This window comes from Lactuca serriola, chromosome 3, assembly GCF_051521515.1.
Source record: "Lactuca serriola cultivar US96UC23 chromosome 3, Lser_US96UC23_V15, whole genome shotgun sequence".
NCBI lineage: Eukaryota > Viridiplantae > Streptophyta > Magnoliopsida > Asterales > Asteraceae > Lactuca > Lactuca serriola.
The window spans coordinates 312,135,759-312,151,366 of record NC_136410.1 but is presented as its reverse complement, the minus strand read 5'-3'; positions in this window follow the sequence as shown (position 1 = coordinate 312,151,366).

Sequence of the window (15,608 nt, the reverse complement as noted above, 5' to 3'; positions counted from 1 at the left end):
TAAAAAGAAAAACTCTTCACTTTCCATAACTTGAGGACAAGTTATGGAGTTCATAAAAACCATTAAGATCAAATATTCCAATTAACACAATAATTAAATAATTTTTCTATGATCTAGATTAAACTCATAAGTAAAGATAATTCACATCACCAATTTTCTAGAAATTAGGTAATCATATAAACTAATATAAATCTTGAAACTTTGACAATTACCCTTTGAAGACTCTTGGACTTCATAACCTAAAGAGTTAATAAATGAGACATTTCACATCCATAACTTATGGAAGTTTCAAAACTCTTAAGATCATAACTTTAAAAAAAAACTTTTGAGTTCCAAAATTTGTTGACAAAATTTGTAACTCCTTAAAACCAATTAGATCAAACTTTTAAAACAAATAAAATAATCATATCATTCTATCTTTTAATAAATTGACCTAATTCAACTCTTGTAGTAAAGTGACTCAAATTTTACAAATAATTAGTTTTTCATAAAATCAAGTAATTATCATAAAATTTGACAAACTTCATGTTTTTTTTTTCATCAACTTGAAAAAAAATATACATTTGCATCAAATATAGTAGAAAACAACCCATGGCTCTGATACCACTGTTGGGTTTTGGTATAATACAACATCCTATGGTGCACATACAACCCTAAATACCTTGGATCTATGTTTTCACTAATTATACATGCAAATGGTTTCCAAGGCATTAAACTGATAACTAGCATGCATTTGACATAAACCATATAATATATTAGTTAGGGAAACATACCTTTTATGTGGCTTGAAGTCTTGATGTATTTGGCCTTAAGAGCTTAGCATCAATATTATGAAATGCCTCAAATGGAATCACAACACACCTAGGACAAAGTTGGCTCTTGAGAGACAATTCCATGCACCAAAACATCTCTATATTTCTCTAAGAAAAGAAGTGGTGATTTTGGCTATGGAGTAACCTATTTATATGTAGGATTCCAAGGGTCATGGGTATAACCCATAATCCATACCCATGGGTTTTATGATCCATGGTTCATGTGACCCAACTCTTTATGTATCCATACATAAACTTGGTCCAACATGGATCATAAGCCCAACACATATAAATATAACTAATTATCATAATTAGTCCCCATAGATTTAATTAGTCTCTTTTAATTACTAAATTAATTCCAAATTAATTCTTTATTGATACTAATTAAAACATATGATTTCATATTAATATATTATAACTTATAATATATTAATAAACCATATATAACCTTCTCTCAAAAGTCCATCCTAACAAATTGTCATGATGATATGCAACCCAAATGGACCATGCTACTCTCGGGTCAAGTACATGCCAATAATAGTTATAGGCTTAGACATCTAATCCAACACATACAACCCTAAATACCTAGGATCTATGTTTTCACTAATTATACATGCAAATGGTCTCCAAGGCATTAAACCTATAACTAGCATGCATTTAACATAAACCATATAATATACTAGTTAGGGAAACATACCTTTTATGTGGCTTGAAGTCTTGATGTATTTGGCCTTAATAGCTTAGCACCAATAGTATGAAATACCTCAAATGGAATGACAACACACCTAGGACAAAGGTGGCTCTTAATAGAAAATTCCATGCACCAAAACACCTCCATATTTCTCTAAGAAAAGAAGTGGTGATTTTGGCTATGGAGTAACCTATTTATATGTAGGATTCCAAGGGTCATGGGTATAACCCATAATCCATACCAATGGGTTTTATGATCCATGGTTCATGCAGCCCAACTCTTTATGTATCCATACATAAACTTGGTCCAACATGGGTCATAAGCCCAATACATATAAATATAACTAATTATCATAATTAGTCCCCATAGATTTAATTAGTCTCTTTTGATCACTCAATTAATTCCAAATTAATTGTTGATTGATACTAATTAAAAAATATGATTTCATAGTAATATATTATAACTTATAATATATTAATAAACCATAAATAACCTTCTCTCAAAAGTCCATCCTAACAAATTGTCCTGATGATATGCAACCCAAATGGACCATGCTACTCTCGGGTCAAGTACATACCAATAATAGTTATGGGCTTAGACATCTAATCCAATAGAATTTGCAAAGCTCATGACCAACAAGTTCCAAATAAGCATGAATAAAGAGATTGTAACATCCGTCTCTCGAGATATTATTTAATTTAAGTAATTAATATTTGTTATTAGACTAACAACGGGACTGGTGGACTTATGGAGTGGACCTTAGTGAAATGGGCCAAATAGTTGGGCTGCCCATAAGTCTTATGTCGGGCGTAACCTGGCGTACGTGGTGCGTAGAGGCGCCTAGGGGGGGTCATGCATGTACGCGTAGCATACCAAGGTGTACGCGCAACGTATGTGAGCAGACTTAAAACCCTAATTTTTAGGGTTTAAGCCATATAAATACCCAATTATGTCTCAAACCCTAGCCTCCATACCAGTCCCTCACTCTTAGAGAATGCTAATATACCCTCATACTCCTTTGTTGTGCGTGTTTGACCTTTTGAGCTCATTTTTGGTGAAAGAAAGCTTAGAAGAAGAGAAGAGGAGTTGAAGAAGAAGAACTTGAGTATCTTGAGCTCAAGGATCTGGAACGATTTCATCTTTTGACACTCAAAGGAGGTATAAAGCTTACATCTTTCCTCTTAGAAGCATAAATTTAGGATTATGGAGCTTTAGACCTTTTTAGGTGATGGATTATTAGCATAAAATCAATCCCATGGTGTTCATGTAACTCTAATTGCGTTGATCTAGGTTTTTCTAATTTCAACATACAACATTGAATACCAATTCCATAAACCCTAGATCTAACATACTATTTTTTCAGAATTGACATAAGATTAGGGTTAGAAACATTACCTTGATTGTTATGTACTAATAACAATCACAAAACTTCTTGAACTTGACTTCTGAAAGCCTAGTTTCCCAATGATTGCAACTCTAATGGAGTGACAAACACTCAATGCAAGAAGATGACTTAGGAGAGAGGATAAATCGACTAGAGCAACTCATAGAAGACATAGGTTGATTTCCATATACTAAGTAATCTACTTATAGTTGAGGCTATAAGGGTTTTATGGTGGAAACCCTAATTTCCTTGCTTAGGGCTTAAGCAATCCACGGAGCTCATCTAGAAATCCCTTGGATGAAATCTTCTTGGACTCTCCATAGATTTCATCCAATCCCTTTCTATTAGGGATCCATAGCCCAACAAACAACTATCAGATAATTGCAATATCCATCCCCTTTATTTAGTCAGTCTCTTTTGATCACCAAATTAATTTCTGATCAATAATAATTAAATAATATGATTTCCAAATAATATATTAATCTTGTAATATATTAATAAAACCATTTTGAGTATGAACTTACTATTATTCTACTCTCTCTCCTCTTGTTATCCTATCAAGTTGTATGAGTGAAGGCATGCCAAAAGGACCATGCTCATTATCGGGTCAAGTACATAATAAAATAGTTATGGGCTTAGACACCTAATCCAACAGTCTCCCACTTGGATAAGTCTAATAACTATTTTGCATGTACGAATTCAGAACCTGATAAGCAATCATAACTTTCAAAAGCCATTGTCAACTCTGATCTTATCAGTAATGCGTCCTTTAGATAAGGGATCATATATTCCTCCATTCTAGATATCGTATAGACATGCGACATGGATTAAATCATTCTCTTGGTGTATGTGTTGTTTCTCGATTTCCGATTTATGACGACTTATAACAGACAACAATTGAACACATTAACTTAGTCCAGACTTAGCTAAGTACTTAGACTGTCATCACTAAATTATCGAGGGGCCCACAGATATCACTTTTATCCCACTTTGGGTAAAAGGAATGGATAAACTTCGACTCATATGTTGCTCTATTTACTTATCAAATCACAAACAACAATACATTTTAGAACACCAAGTTACTAGTGCCTTTACGTATTATCATTGTGCAACCGACTCGTAAACTGAAACTATATGTCCCCGTTTGAAGAATATAAGATATTATCGTCTCACTAATCACTCATGATAAAATCCATGAAGCGATTCAAGTGAGCGTGGGTTTAATCCAATACTCAAATCTTATTTCATAAGTAATCATGAACGTTGGAGCAGACTTTTGCTATGTCTAATACACTTTACACAATCCACAAGCCAATTCATGACAGTCTTCTTTCATACCTACTTCCAAAGCATCAGCGACTATGGATGGTTTGAATAATCTTATTATTTGGGAAGTCAAAATATGCGAAGTGAAACCCAAGAATAATAATAATCCTATATGGCCCCAAAACTTTTGAGTATAAATAAAACACCTTTATTTAATCATCATATTGATTACTCATTATTCATTGTATAATGTTTTGGATAATCAACTTAATACTTGAATTATAACAATGGTTGTCCCATGCTCCAAGCATGCACACTATTTAGACCTATGGTTCTTACTTTGTGAAATAGATCAATTGAAAACATTTCCAGTGATGCTCATTTCACAATTCCTAATCCTTATCACTAGTGTAAGACTACCAAATTCTTGCCACTATTAGAATATGGTAGATTCTAACATTTTATGCAACAATCCTTTCGTAATTTCATAGTGCCAAAGTCGCCAATACTTTGCCTATGAAATTACAAAATTCTCTATTGGAGATTGTTACAAGACAATTCCATAGATACGAAGTCTCACATTCAAAGTACATTCCTTTGAACATACTTCTTGAATAAAAGTTTCTAATCTAGACATAAACTCTTGATATCCAACTCCCATTTATGAAAGCATTTCCATATTTTCCATATGAATAATCATTCTAAAATAGGTCCAATATATTCATAATAATGTCAATATGGTCAATCCAATACTATAATTTCAACTGCTATCAAGAGATCAATCTTTAGCGAACCTTTATATCGTCCTTGACAGTTGTTTAACCACATTTAGTCATATATATATATATATATATATATATATATATGGAAAAAATTTAAAATATGTAAATATTATAACGTATGCAATCGATCCTATACCCTAAGCGTATAGGACACAATTCATGAAAAACGTGATACTTTACCAGTTTCTTGCTATAATATTGTCATATATATAATTCCCTTATGTTGAATCTTTTCAACATAATATATATATATATATATATATATATATATATATATATGACTAAATTTGATTAAAATTTCTTGATCCTAGCTTTTGGATTTTGAAACGAAGTATAATATTCTCTCCCTTAATCATAACAATACAACTTTTTCAACCCCTGCAAGTTTGCAAAGTGAAACTTTTGTTTTCTATAACTAAAATTGCTAGTTTGCAACACTTCAAAATAATAATCATGCTCCCACTAACATGATAATTATATCCATACCAACATAACATTTATGCCCCCACTAGCTTCAACACGTATTCAGAAATTAGCTAGACATTTAGAAAACCATACGTATTGACTTTCTTAACCAAAGTCCATGCTTCTGGTATGAGATGCTTTGATAAGCCTTTATCTAAGCTTCTTAAACTCATATACATTTCCTTAGATAGCTCACATGTGTGTCTAAACTATTTCAGTACCTATAACCATAAGTCCCAATGTTCAGACTAATTGCTAAATCTTACAATTCAAACTATGAAGAGGGATGCTATAATCATAATCAAATTTGAGAATGCAATTTACACAATCGTTATCTCCTTCAAATATTCCTAGTGAAAGCATTTCCTCACATTCATTTTCAAGAAGGAGAGAAACCTTATGACACTTAGAGTTTATGGTGTATGTGTTCCTATCCATGTGACTTTTTCATAACCATAATCATAAGAAAAGGTTTGTGACAAATCCAAACTCATATGGACTGAACTTGTTCAATCCTTATTTCCTACCGCCTGGCAGGACAAGGCCAACCATTTCTTACAAGTAGTCAGGCAGCTCACCCATAGAGATCAATGAACTTTCATTGATCAAGGTGCATTGCCTTTATGCATTCAGATGATAACTCTTAGAGCTCAAATACATAGTCAACTCTACTAGAATGGCACGAAAACCAAGAATATGTCAACATGATAGGTTATAAACCTCAAATCGTGTGCTAGTGATAAAAAAACTAGGTTTATCTTGATTAGTTCTTGAAACTTATGGGACACAATTCATAATGTTACAGCATATGCAATCGATCCTATACCAGAAGCGTATGGGACACAATTCATAGTGTCTTACATAAAAGCATGATACTTTATCAGCCGTTTGCCATAATATTCCTATCTGCCACGTTCTCACAATTCAAACTATGAAGAGGGATGTCGTAATCATAATCGAATTTTAAGAACGCAGTTAATATATCCTTGACTAAATTTGATTAAAATATCTCGATCTAAGCTTTTAGTTTGGAAACGAAGTATAACATTCTCTCCCTTAATTATAGCAAACAACTTTTCAACCCTTACAAGTTTGCAAAGTGAAACCTTTGTTTTCTATAATTCATATTGCCAACTTGCAACACTTAAGATAATAATCATGCTCCCACTATGATTATGATTATATCCATTCAACATAACATTTATGCTCCCACTAGCTTAAACACGTATTCAAAACTCAGCGAAACAATAGTTAATAACTTCCAAAGTTCATCTTTTCTAATACGATATGCTTCGATAAGCCTTTATCTAAGCTTCTCAAATTCATACACCTTTCCTTAGATAGCTCACACATGTGTCTAAACTAATTCAGACTAATCCCCAATTCTCACAATTTGAACAATGAAGAGAGGTGTGATAATCATAATTGAATTTAAGAATGCAATTTACATGATCGCTATCTCCTTAAAATCTTTCTTAGTGAAAGCGTTTCCTCATAATCATTTTCATGAAGGAGAGAATCCTTATGACACTTAGATTTTGTGGTGTATGTGTTCCTATCCATGCAAATTTTTCATATCCATAATTGTAAGATAATGTTTGTGACAAATCCGAACTCTTATAGACAAAACTTGTTCATTCTTGATTTCTTGCCATCAAGGGTCCCACCATTGCTTCCAAGTTATTTAGCAGCTCACCTATACCAGTCAATGTACTTTCATTAAAAAAGGTTCTTGCCTTATTCATTCTATTGAGAACTCGTAGAACTCGTATGCATAATCAACTCAACTGGATTGCGACAGAAACAAGAATTTGTCAACACGATAGGTTACAAATCTTAAGCCGTTTGCTAGTGTTTAATAATAGGTTTACTCTTTATTAGTTCTTGAAACTTTACAAGATCATTTATACTCCTACTGACCTCTTGATATATAAGATTCTCTTGTCAAGAAAACATTTCATGACAAAAAAATATCCAAGAGTTAGTGCGGATTCTTATCAATACAAACACTACACACAATTGGTATTGGTTGGTCTTTGTCTTATCCAAGACATCACAATTTACCAATTTCAAACATGCAAGAGTAAGAAAAACAATTTTCTACTTCACATTTGAAGAGTATGTTAGAACTTCTTAAGATGTGTCACTCAATTCACAATCTTGAAGTATGACTCTAAGAAGTGATTTTGGAACGAAGTATGACTTATCCTTTTTGATTTAACCATTTCAACAATTTTCGATTCCTCTTCTTAGTCATACTAGTGCACTAAGATGTCCTTATAGGATTAATTGTGATATGGTTTCATAATCAACAAGACGATCATAAAACACGATACAAAGGTACTCTCCCTTCTTCTTAGATTGGAGAAACTTGTATCTTTCTACCTAATTGATTCTTCTTATTCGTTCTGCCAAACATTGAAACTCTCCAATGATTCAGAATTACACTTAAGCTTGTAAGCATAACCACATTTACTAGACTTTTAGTAAATCATGACGAATAATCTTATTGTTCTTTGTGGTGGACTTAATTTGTGCATAACATTGTGTACCAGTTCTGTTAGTCCTTCACTTGATTCTTTGTCAAGGAATTAGTCTTAATTTCTAAATATGAAAGTTCTCATTCATCATACAACACAATTTGTATGATTCCAAGTTTCTGTGCAATTGAAACTCATGCGACAATAATCTTTCCTTATTTGGTAAATTCTTGACATTACCACAAATAACATAACTAAGAATCACATCTATTTCAACATTGCAAGGAAATAAATAAATAAGACAAAAACAAAAAAATTTATTTTATTTATAAAAGGTGCATAAAAACTTGTCCTTACAATGCATTTCAAATGACAACTATGCTATTACATATTCCGAAGCAATCTATCATAACTCTAAAAGTAGCAGCTCCAAAAATCCGATCATCGAATCATGAGATCGAAATCCATCTTTTCGCGATTAGACTCAGCTCACTTCTTCTTTTAAGCTTCCTTTCTTTTCTTCAATCCTACAAAACATCAAATGTAATCTCATCATATCATGTATTAAGAATAAAAAATAGGAACTTATAGAGTTAGTTAATGTATTTTACCTGAAGTAGAGCCATACTTCTTGACTGTCCCATCTCTTAGATCTCTCAGGTAGACAGAGCATCTTCGTCTCCAATGCCCCTTCTCTTGACAATAAAAGCAAATTGACTCTTTTGGAACAGCACACAGAACTACCTCAGACTTTGCCTTTCTCATATGGTCAAACTTTTCGAAGATGGCATGCCTTTCGTTGCCATTGCCTATGTCCATGGAGGTCTGGAAAGCAGATCTACCAATCAAATTTGCTTCTCCAGTGCGCCAAATCATTTCCGATTCAGCAGCAACAAGAAAATAAGTGAGATCGATGAGGGTTACGTCGTGGTCTATCATATAGTACTCTCTTACGAATTCACTATATGAGTCAGGAAGCGATTGAAGAACCCAGTCAACAACAAGCTTCTCACAGACAACAACTTCCAACATTCTTAACCTGTCAATGTGCAGCTTCATCTCTAAGACATGTACACACACTGAATTTCCTTCTTTGTGTTTACTTGGAAAAAGGGCTTTAGTGAGCTTGAACTTTGCAAGCCTTCGAACTTATGGGTAAGAGAGAATAATAGGAGGAGGTCAAGGAAGTGAAGCATGATCTCTTGTTCCACGATCGAATCATGGAATATCATCTTCATGTGGAAAGCTTGTTCTAAGGGATTTCGGAAGACCATAGTTGTCATACTTTGACATCTACAAAATGGGAGAAAATTCAAGTTAGCTGATTGAGTCCTCAATAAAACACACAAAAGAGATATTAAGGCTAGGACCAAACACAACATTCTACAACACGGAAGAGGGATGTCGTAATCCGGTCGCAAAATATTTGAAGGTAAGTGAATGATGATTCACTAATTTTCCACCACGAAAACGAAAAAGAGATTGAGTTTTAAATGTATTGAAAACTCCTAGATCCTTTGAGATTCGTCAAAGTTTTCAATGGCATGTTTAAATCTCAATATGCCCCTCATTTTGTGACTGGGATGCCGAGGATCACAAAACATGGTGTGAATAACCATGCAAATATACATGGTGCCCCCAATGTTATAGCACCTAATCGACGTGCCGGTTAGCCACACACGCTTCATCGATCTATGACAAACATCGAGTCACCCTTTGCCACCTTTTCTTAGTGTCCATTGTCACACCCCAAAACCAAGAACGGAGGAAACATTTTGGGGCGGAGGATGTCATGTAATGTATCACAACAATGCAAAGTAGTAAACAAGCAACAACATCATCCATTGCATTAATAGTATAATTTTAATTACAAGTGTATTCTTTCATAGTATAAGTCAACATAATGAATAATCAAAATAAAAGAGGCGTCTTTACTGCTCCGTCTTCACAAAACCTGGTTGCCGTACCTGTCTATTTGTGACCTGAGAATACAAGTTATTTTGAAAGCGAGTATCAGCCAAAAAGCTGGTGAATTCATAAGTATTAATGTGTCTTTGATTTGTAAAACTTGTAATGAAAGACTTGAAATTGTTTTGAAAGAAAGTTCGTATAAGTATGAAAATGTTTGTAAGTAGTTGCAAGCGTTTGAAAAACCCTAGAAATCCCTATGATTCCTATTAGTCTAAAAGAATCTTCTACCAAGACCTAACTGTTTTGAAAGTAGTCTTCTACCAAGACCTGACTGTTTTGAAAGTATCCTTCTACCAAGACCCGACTGTAAGACTATTATTATTAATATAAGAAATTGTATCCTTTGGTACTAGGATACTCAAATATAATTCACCTCATCGGTTATGTGAATGAGTCACAAGATAAAGGTAATAATATAACTAACTTAAGTATTATCCTTTTGTACTAGGATAACTAACAGTGTTAACTGTAGACATCCGTTGATGTACATTTACCTCTGTAGCTAACAGTTGGGTGGAGGAATAGTTAGTGCCTTAAAGTATACCTATAATGGTACCAATCGTAGACATCCGTAGATGTGCATTTACCACTGTAGCTAACAGAGGTTATAGGAATGGTTAATCCCGCAAAGTATCCTTTGGTACTTGGATATTAAGTCCAATCTATCTCATCGATTATGTGCAGGTATCAAAAAATAAAGATAAGAAGGAGAATTATATAATAGTATCTACGTAACAGTATCCATGTAAACATACTCATGTAAGCGTATCTATGTAAACGTACTCATGTAAGCGTATCTATGTAAACATACTCGTGTAAGCGTATCTATGTAAACGTACTCGTGTAAGCGTATCTATATAAACTTACTCATGTAAGCGTATCTATGTAAAGATTCATGAATGAACTGACTCTTGTGTGATTCCTTGTACTTGGACTGGTAAGTAGTATCTCCTAACAATACCTATAATAGTTACTAATGGTGTATGTGTATAATCGAAAGTATGCCTTTGCTACCCAAAGGTACTGATCTGACTAGAGGAACTTTTATGTCTATATATGTATACATGATATATAACTAATATTTAGACGACATTTGGACGAGCAGCCGATGCCCTATGGCCACATCCCAACGAGGAAAACGAAATAAAGCGAGCTAGTCGTCCTAAGTCCTTTCAACATTATTTATATAACTATACATATCTAGGCTTGCATTTGACAATATAAAAGCATAAAAGAAGTTTTGTAAAACCTTTGAAAGTTTAATACTAAGAAACGATGACTTTGTGCCAATTTATAAAACGATTGAAAGTGTTTTGTTTGATAAGATAGTTTAAGTATAAGGAAAACCTTTGTTTGAAACACATTTGTAATAGAGTTTGAAAGTAAGCTTACAGTATGTAAGACAGTTTGATAAAGAGTTTTAAACATGTAAAAACATTTAAGAAAGTCATTTGAAGAAATTTGTTTGGTAAAACAGTTAAGGTATAGTAAATCCATTTGCATGCTAGTTATTAATCACATGTGATTGATACAATAACTAAATATGATTCAACTTGTGTTCCCACCCATAAAGCATTTATAAACATTTAAAAACATTTAAAAGGTTAATTAAGGGGTATGAACTCACATGCAGTGAGTGGTTTGTTCGGAAGTGTCGGACAAGGTGTTAGGTGTCAAGTGAGGACTTGAACACACACAATGGTGCTAGTTATCATATAATAAACATATATGTAATATAATTAGTCAATTAATAACTAATTGATCAAGTTAAGACACCTTAGGTCATGGAAACACTTTGATTCAAGTGCTATAGGCACCAAAGGGTTGCACCTAAGGGTTGTATGTTATGGCATTGGAGTTTATGGCCCATGAACCACCCCTTTATGGAGTTTATGGCCCATGACCATTTCCCCATGATTTTAGGGCTGTAAACTCATGGTACTAAGTGCCAAATTGTTATTTGAGGTCTTACAAGTCATGGTTGGGCATCAAATGATCAAGTCCAAGCCTTAGGAAAGCATTAGGGGCATAATAAGACCACCTTGTGGAGTTTACGGCCAAATGACCATATTCTGATGTGTTCACGGCTGTAAAATCTCTTAGGGACATGTTTTAATTGTTGTTTAAGGTCTTAAACACTTCTAGGAAGGTTCAAGGTTGGCATCCAAGGCTTAGGAAGGGATTAATGTCCATTTTACCACTTAAAAAGGGGTTTACGGCCCAAGAACAGCCTTGGTCTTAAACTCCTATGTTCTTGTGTAATTTGATGATTTTCAAGTGTTATCAAGTTCATATTAAGCACCCAAGAAGCTAGGGCCAGTGTACTTACAAGATAGAAGCTTGATTTGGGGTTTAAGGTCCAAGAACACTAGTGTGTCTTCTTGGTGTTCTTGGTGTTTTGAAGATCTAATTAAAAAAACACAAAATTGAATGGATGAAATGATGTATAAACACTAGGTATTAGGTTATAAAAACAATTCAAGTCGAGAATCACTTACGTTTTCGGAAGATCGGGTGAAGAACGGGATGATAGTTGAGAAAGAATAGAGGGTGTTCTTGAGAATGGATGTGAAAGTGAGGAGTTTGCGGAGTAAACTCAAGCCTAAGGCATGAGTTCACGGAGACTAGGGAGTTTACATCCCAAACTCTAAAAGTTTCTCCGTGAACTCCTTATTAAGGTGGTATGTGCGGTTTTGCAACTCCAAGACTCGAGACGGTACTTCCTTTCATCCGTTCGTTTGAAGAATAAATACTAAAAACACTCAAACAGACTTTAAATTGGCTAACAATTATTAGGAATGTAATTGACTTTTAAATTAAGAGCTTGACTTTAATGTTTGAACAAATGAATATACTGGGATGTCACATCCATTTAGTGTGTCGGTTAACCATGCACGCTCCACTAACGTCTTTGCAAGGGTACAAAGTGTAATTTCATGGAATTCCATCAAATTTACTTTTGCCTAAAGTAACTAAGATTGGGAATTTTGTAAAAATATTTAGTTACTTTATAATTCATTATACTTTTAATGGAAAGGGTTTGCCCTATCCTACTCGTTCTGCTAACGACCCTCTATCAATCAAGTAAGCGATGGGTGAGAGTGGACACCCATTAAACGACCATTTTATAGGTCATGACCTTAGACCCCCCCCCCCCTCTTATAGATCAGCTTCATGAATGAGGCCTACTAACGGTGGTATAATTTGATAGACTTTTAATTTTATATATAGTATAAGGGTGTATTTTACACTTTCAAAATACTAGGTGGTCTAACTTAATAGAATTATACTTTTAATTTAACTAAATATAAACCATGTTATTTTGGATTTATTAAATCTCTTTTAATTATACATTTAATTAACTTAATAAAACCATAAGGGTAATTTGATCTTTTCAAACAACTAGGGTTTCAGAATTTAAAATTTTCAAAATTAAACTTTTAACCAAAAAATTATAATTCCAAAACTTGAGGGCAAGTTTTGAAACTTTTCAAAACATTAGGGTTTAGAATTTAAATATTTCAAAATTAGCTTTTACTCAAAAATTTAAATTCCAAAACTCGAGGACAAGTTTTGAAACTTTTCAAAACTATCTAGATCAAATTACAAATAATTAAATTATTCAAATAGTTGGTAATTATCTAAATATTGACCTAATTTATTTTCTTACAAGATAATTCAAAACAAAATTACAAATAATTAATATTATCTTATAAAACAAGTAATTATCTTAATTTTGACAATTATCTTCTATTTTGGTAAGGATAATCACCAAATACTGATAGAATTCAGATTTTATTAATGAAAAATATTTTTGGTAATTATCCCATAGCAAAATAGGTCAAAAACCCAAAAAATCTGGCATCTGATACTCCAAATCGTCGAACCAACCTTGGACTCGTCGAGTTGTCAGTGAACTCGGCGACTCCAGTCTCCAAATCCGATATTTTTCTATTTCTAGCTTTGAATAATCATGTAAAACATCAAATACATTAAACCAACAACCTAATCTCTGATGCCACTTACGGGTTTTGAGCACTACATTAATCCTATGGTGTACATGCAAACCCTAAAGCTTTTGGATCTAGTTTGTCTAATGAACATGCAATAATCATCCAAAGCTCATAAACCCTAGATATAGCATACAATAAACGATTTAACATATGAATTAGGGTTTAGATCTTACCTTACAATGGTTACAAGAGTTCATTGATCTTTAAGAAGCTTAGTGTCACAATTGTCACACCTCTAATGGCTTACAAACAAAAACAGCAAGAGAATGACTTATGAGAAGGAGGAGAAGGCACCAAAAATTTCCAAGGTCTACTACGGAACTCTTAGCCATGTTTTTTGGAGCCCTAGGGGTCTATTTATACTTGTGTGGGCTGCTAGGGTTTCAGGAGAAACCTTAAATCTTTACTTAGGCCTTAAGCAACCCATGAAACCTTTCTAGAAAGGCCCTTGGACAAAAATCATATGGGCTTCCCATAGATTTCGGCCAATCCCCTTCCCTTTAGGAATCCCTAGCCCACAATGCAATTATCTTATAATTACAATATTAGCCCCCAAAGTTTAATTAATCTCTTTTAGCCACAGAACTAATTTCTTAATTAATTCTTGTCTAAGATTAATTAAACTATATGATATCTATTTTAATATATTATTCTATAATATATTAATAAACAATACTTAACCTCTTTCTCCTTAAATCATCCTTTCAAGTTGCTTTAGTGAAGGCAATCCAAAAGAACCATTCACAACCGGGTCAAGTACATACCAAATATAGTTACGGGCTTAAACGCTAATCCAATTCTTCTTATTCGTTCGGCTATACATTAAGATTTTTCAGTGACCCACCCAGAATTATACTTAATCTTGTAAGCATAAACATATTTACTAACTTTAGTAAACCATAACGAATAGTCTTATCATTATTTATGGTGGACTTGACCAGTGCGCAAGAATGTGTACTCAATCCCTTAGTCCTTCACTTGACTCATATTTACATGTGAACAAGGAATTAGTCGTAATTTCCCAAAGATGAAGGTTCTTATACATCACACAATACAAGTTGCATGATTCCAAGTTTCTATCCAATTGAAACTTGGGTGATGAGAATCTTTTCTTATTTGGTAAATTTTGACACTACCACAAGTAAAAGTGTAACACCCGGAATTCGGAAGACCAGGAAAGTGAAGGGGAAAAGCCTTAAGTTAAAGAGTCAACTCGCCGAGTCCAGGGATGAACTCGACGAGTCGAAGCGGGCTCCATGTTGCATCTTAAGTGACCGACTCGGCGAGTCGGTTGACTGACTCGCCGAGTCTGGTCTAGGTTGGAAAACCCTAAAATCGGGTCCTTGTGCCCAATTTAAGGATCTTATCCCCCTTCCCTCAGCCTCATTTGTAGCCTCCTCTGTCCAAAACATAACCCTCGAAACCCTAGTGTTCTTTTTGAGCTTGTGAGCCATTTGTGAGTGATTTTAGAAGCTCTTGAAGATTTGAATAAGGAGGAGAGTTGGAAGATCCAAGGGAGAAGTCGTTGATCCAGTACAGGCATCTCTTTCTCATCATTTCCTGGTAATCAAGTTCTTACCTTGAGCTATGGTTTCTTAGATCTCTTAATGTCCCTTTTATGAGAGTTTTGGACCCTTTCCAAGGCCGATCTGGGTATTTAGCTTTTGGAGGTCTATTAGAGAGTACATCTGAGCATCTCTAAGCCGTAGGAGCTCTATGAGTGATGCTTTTCTCAGCTATGACT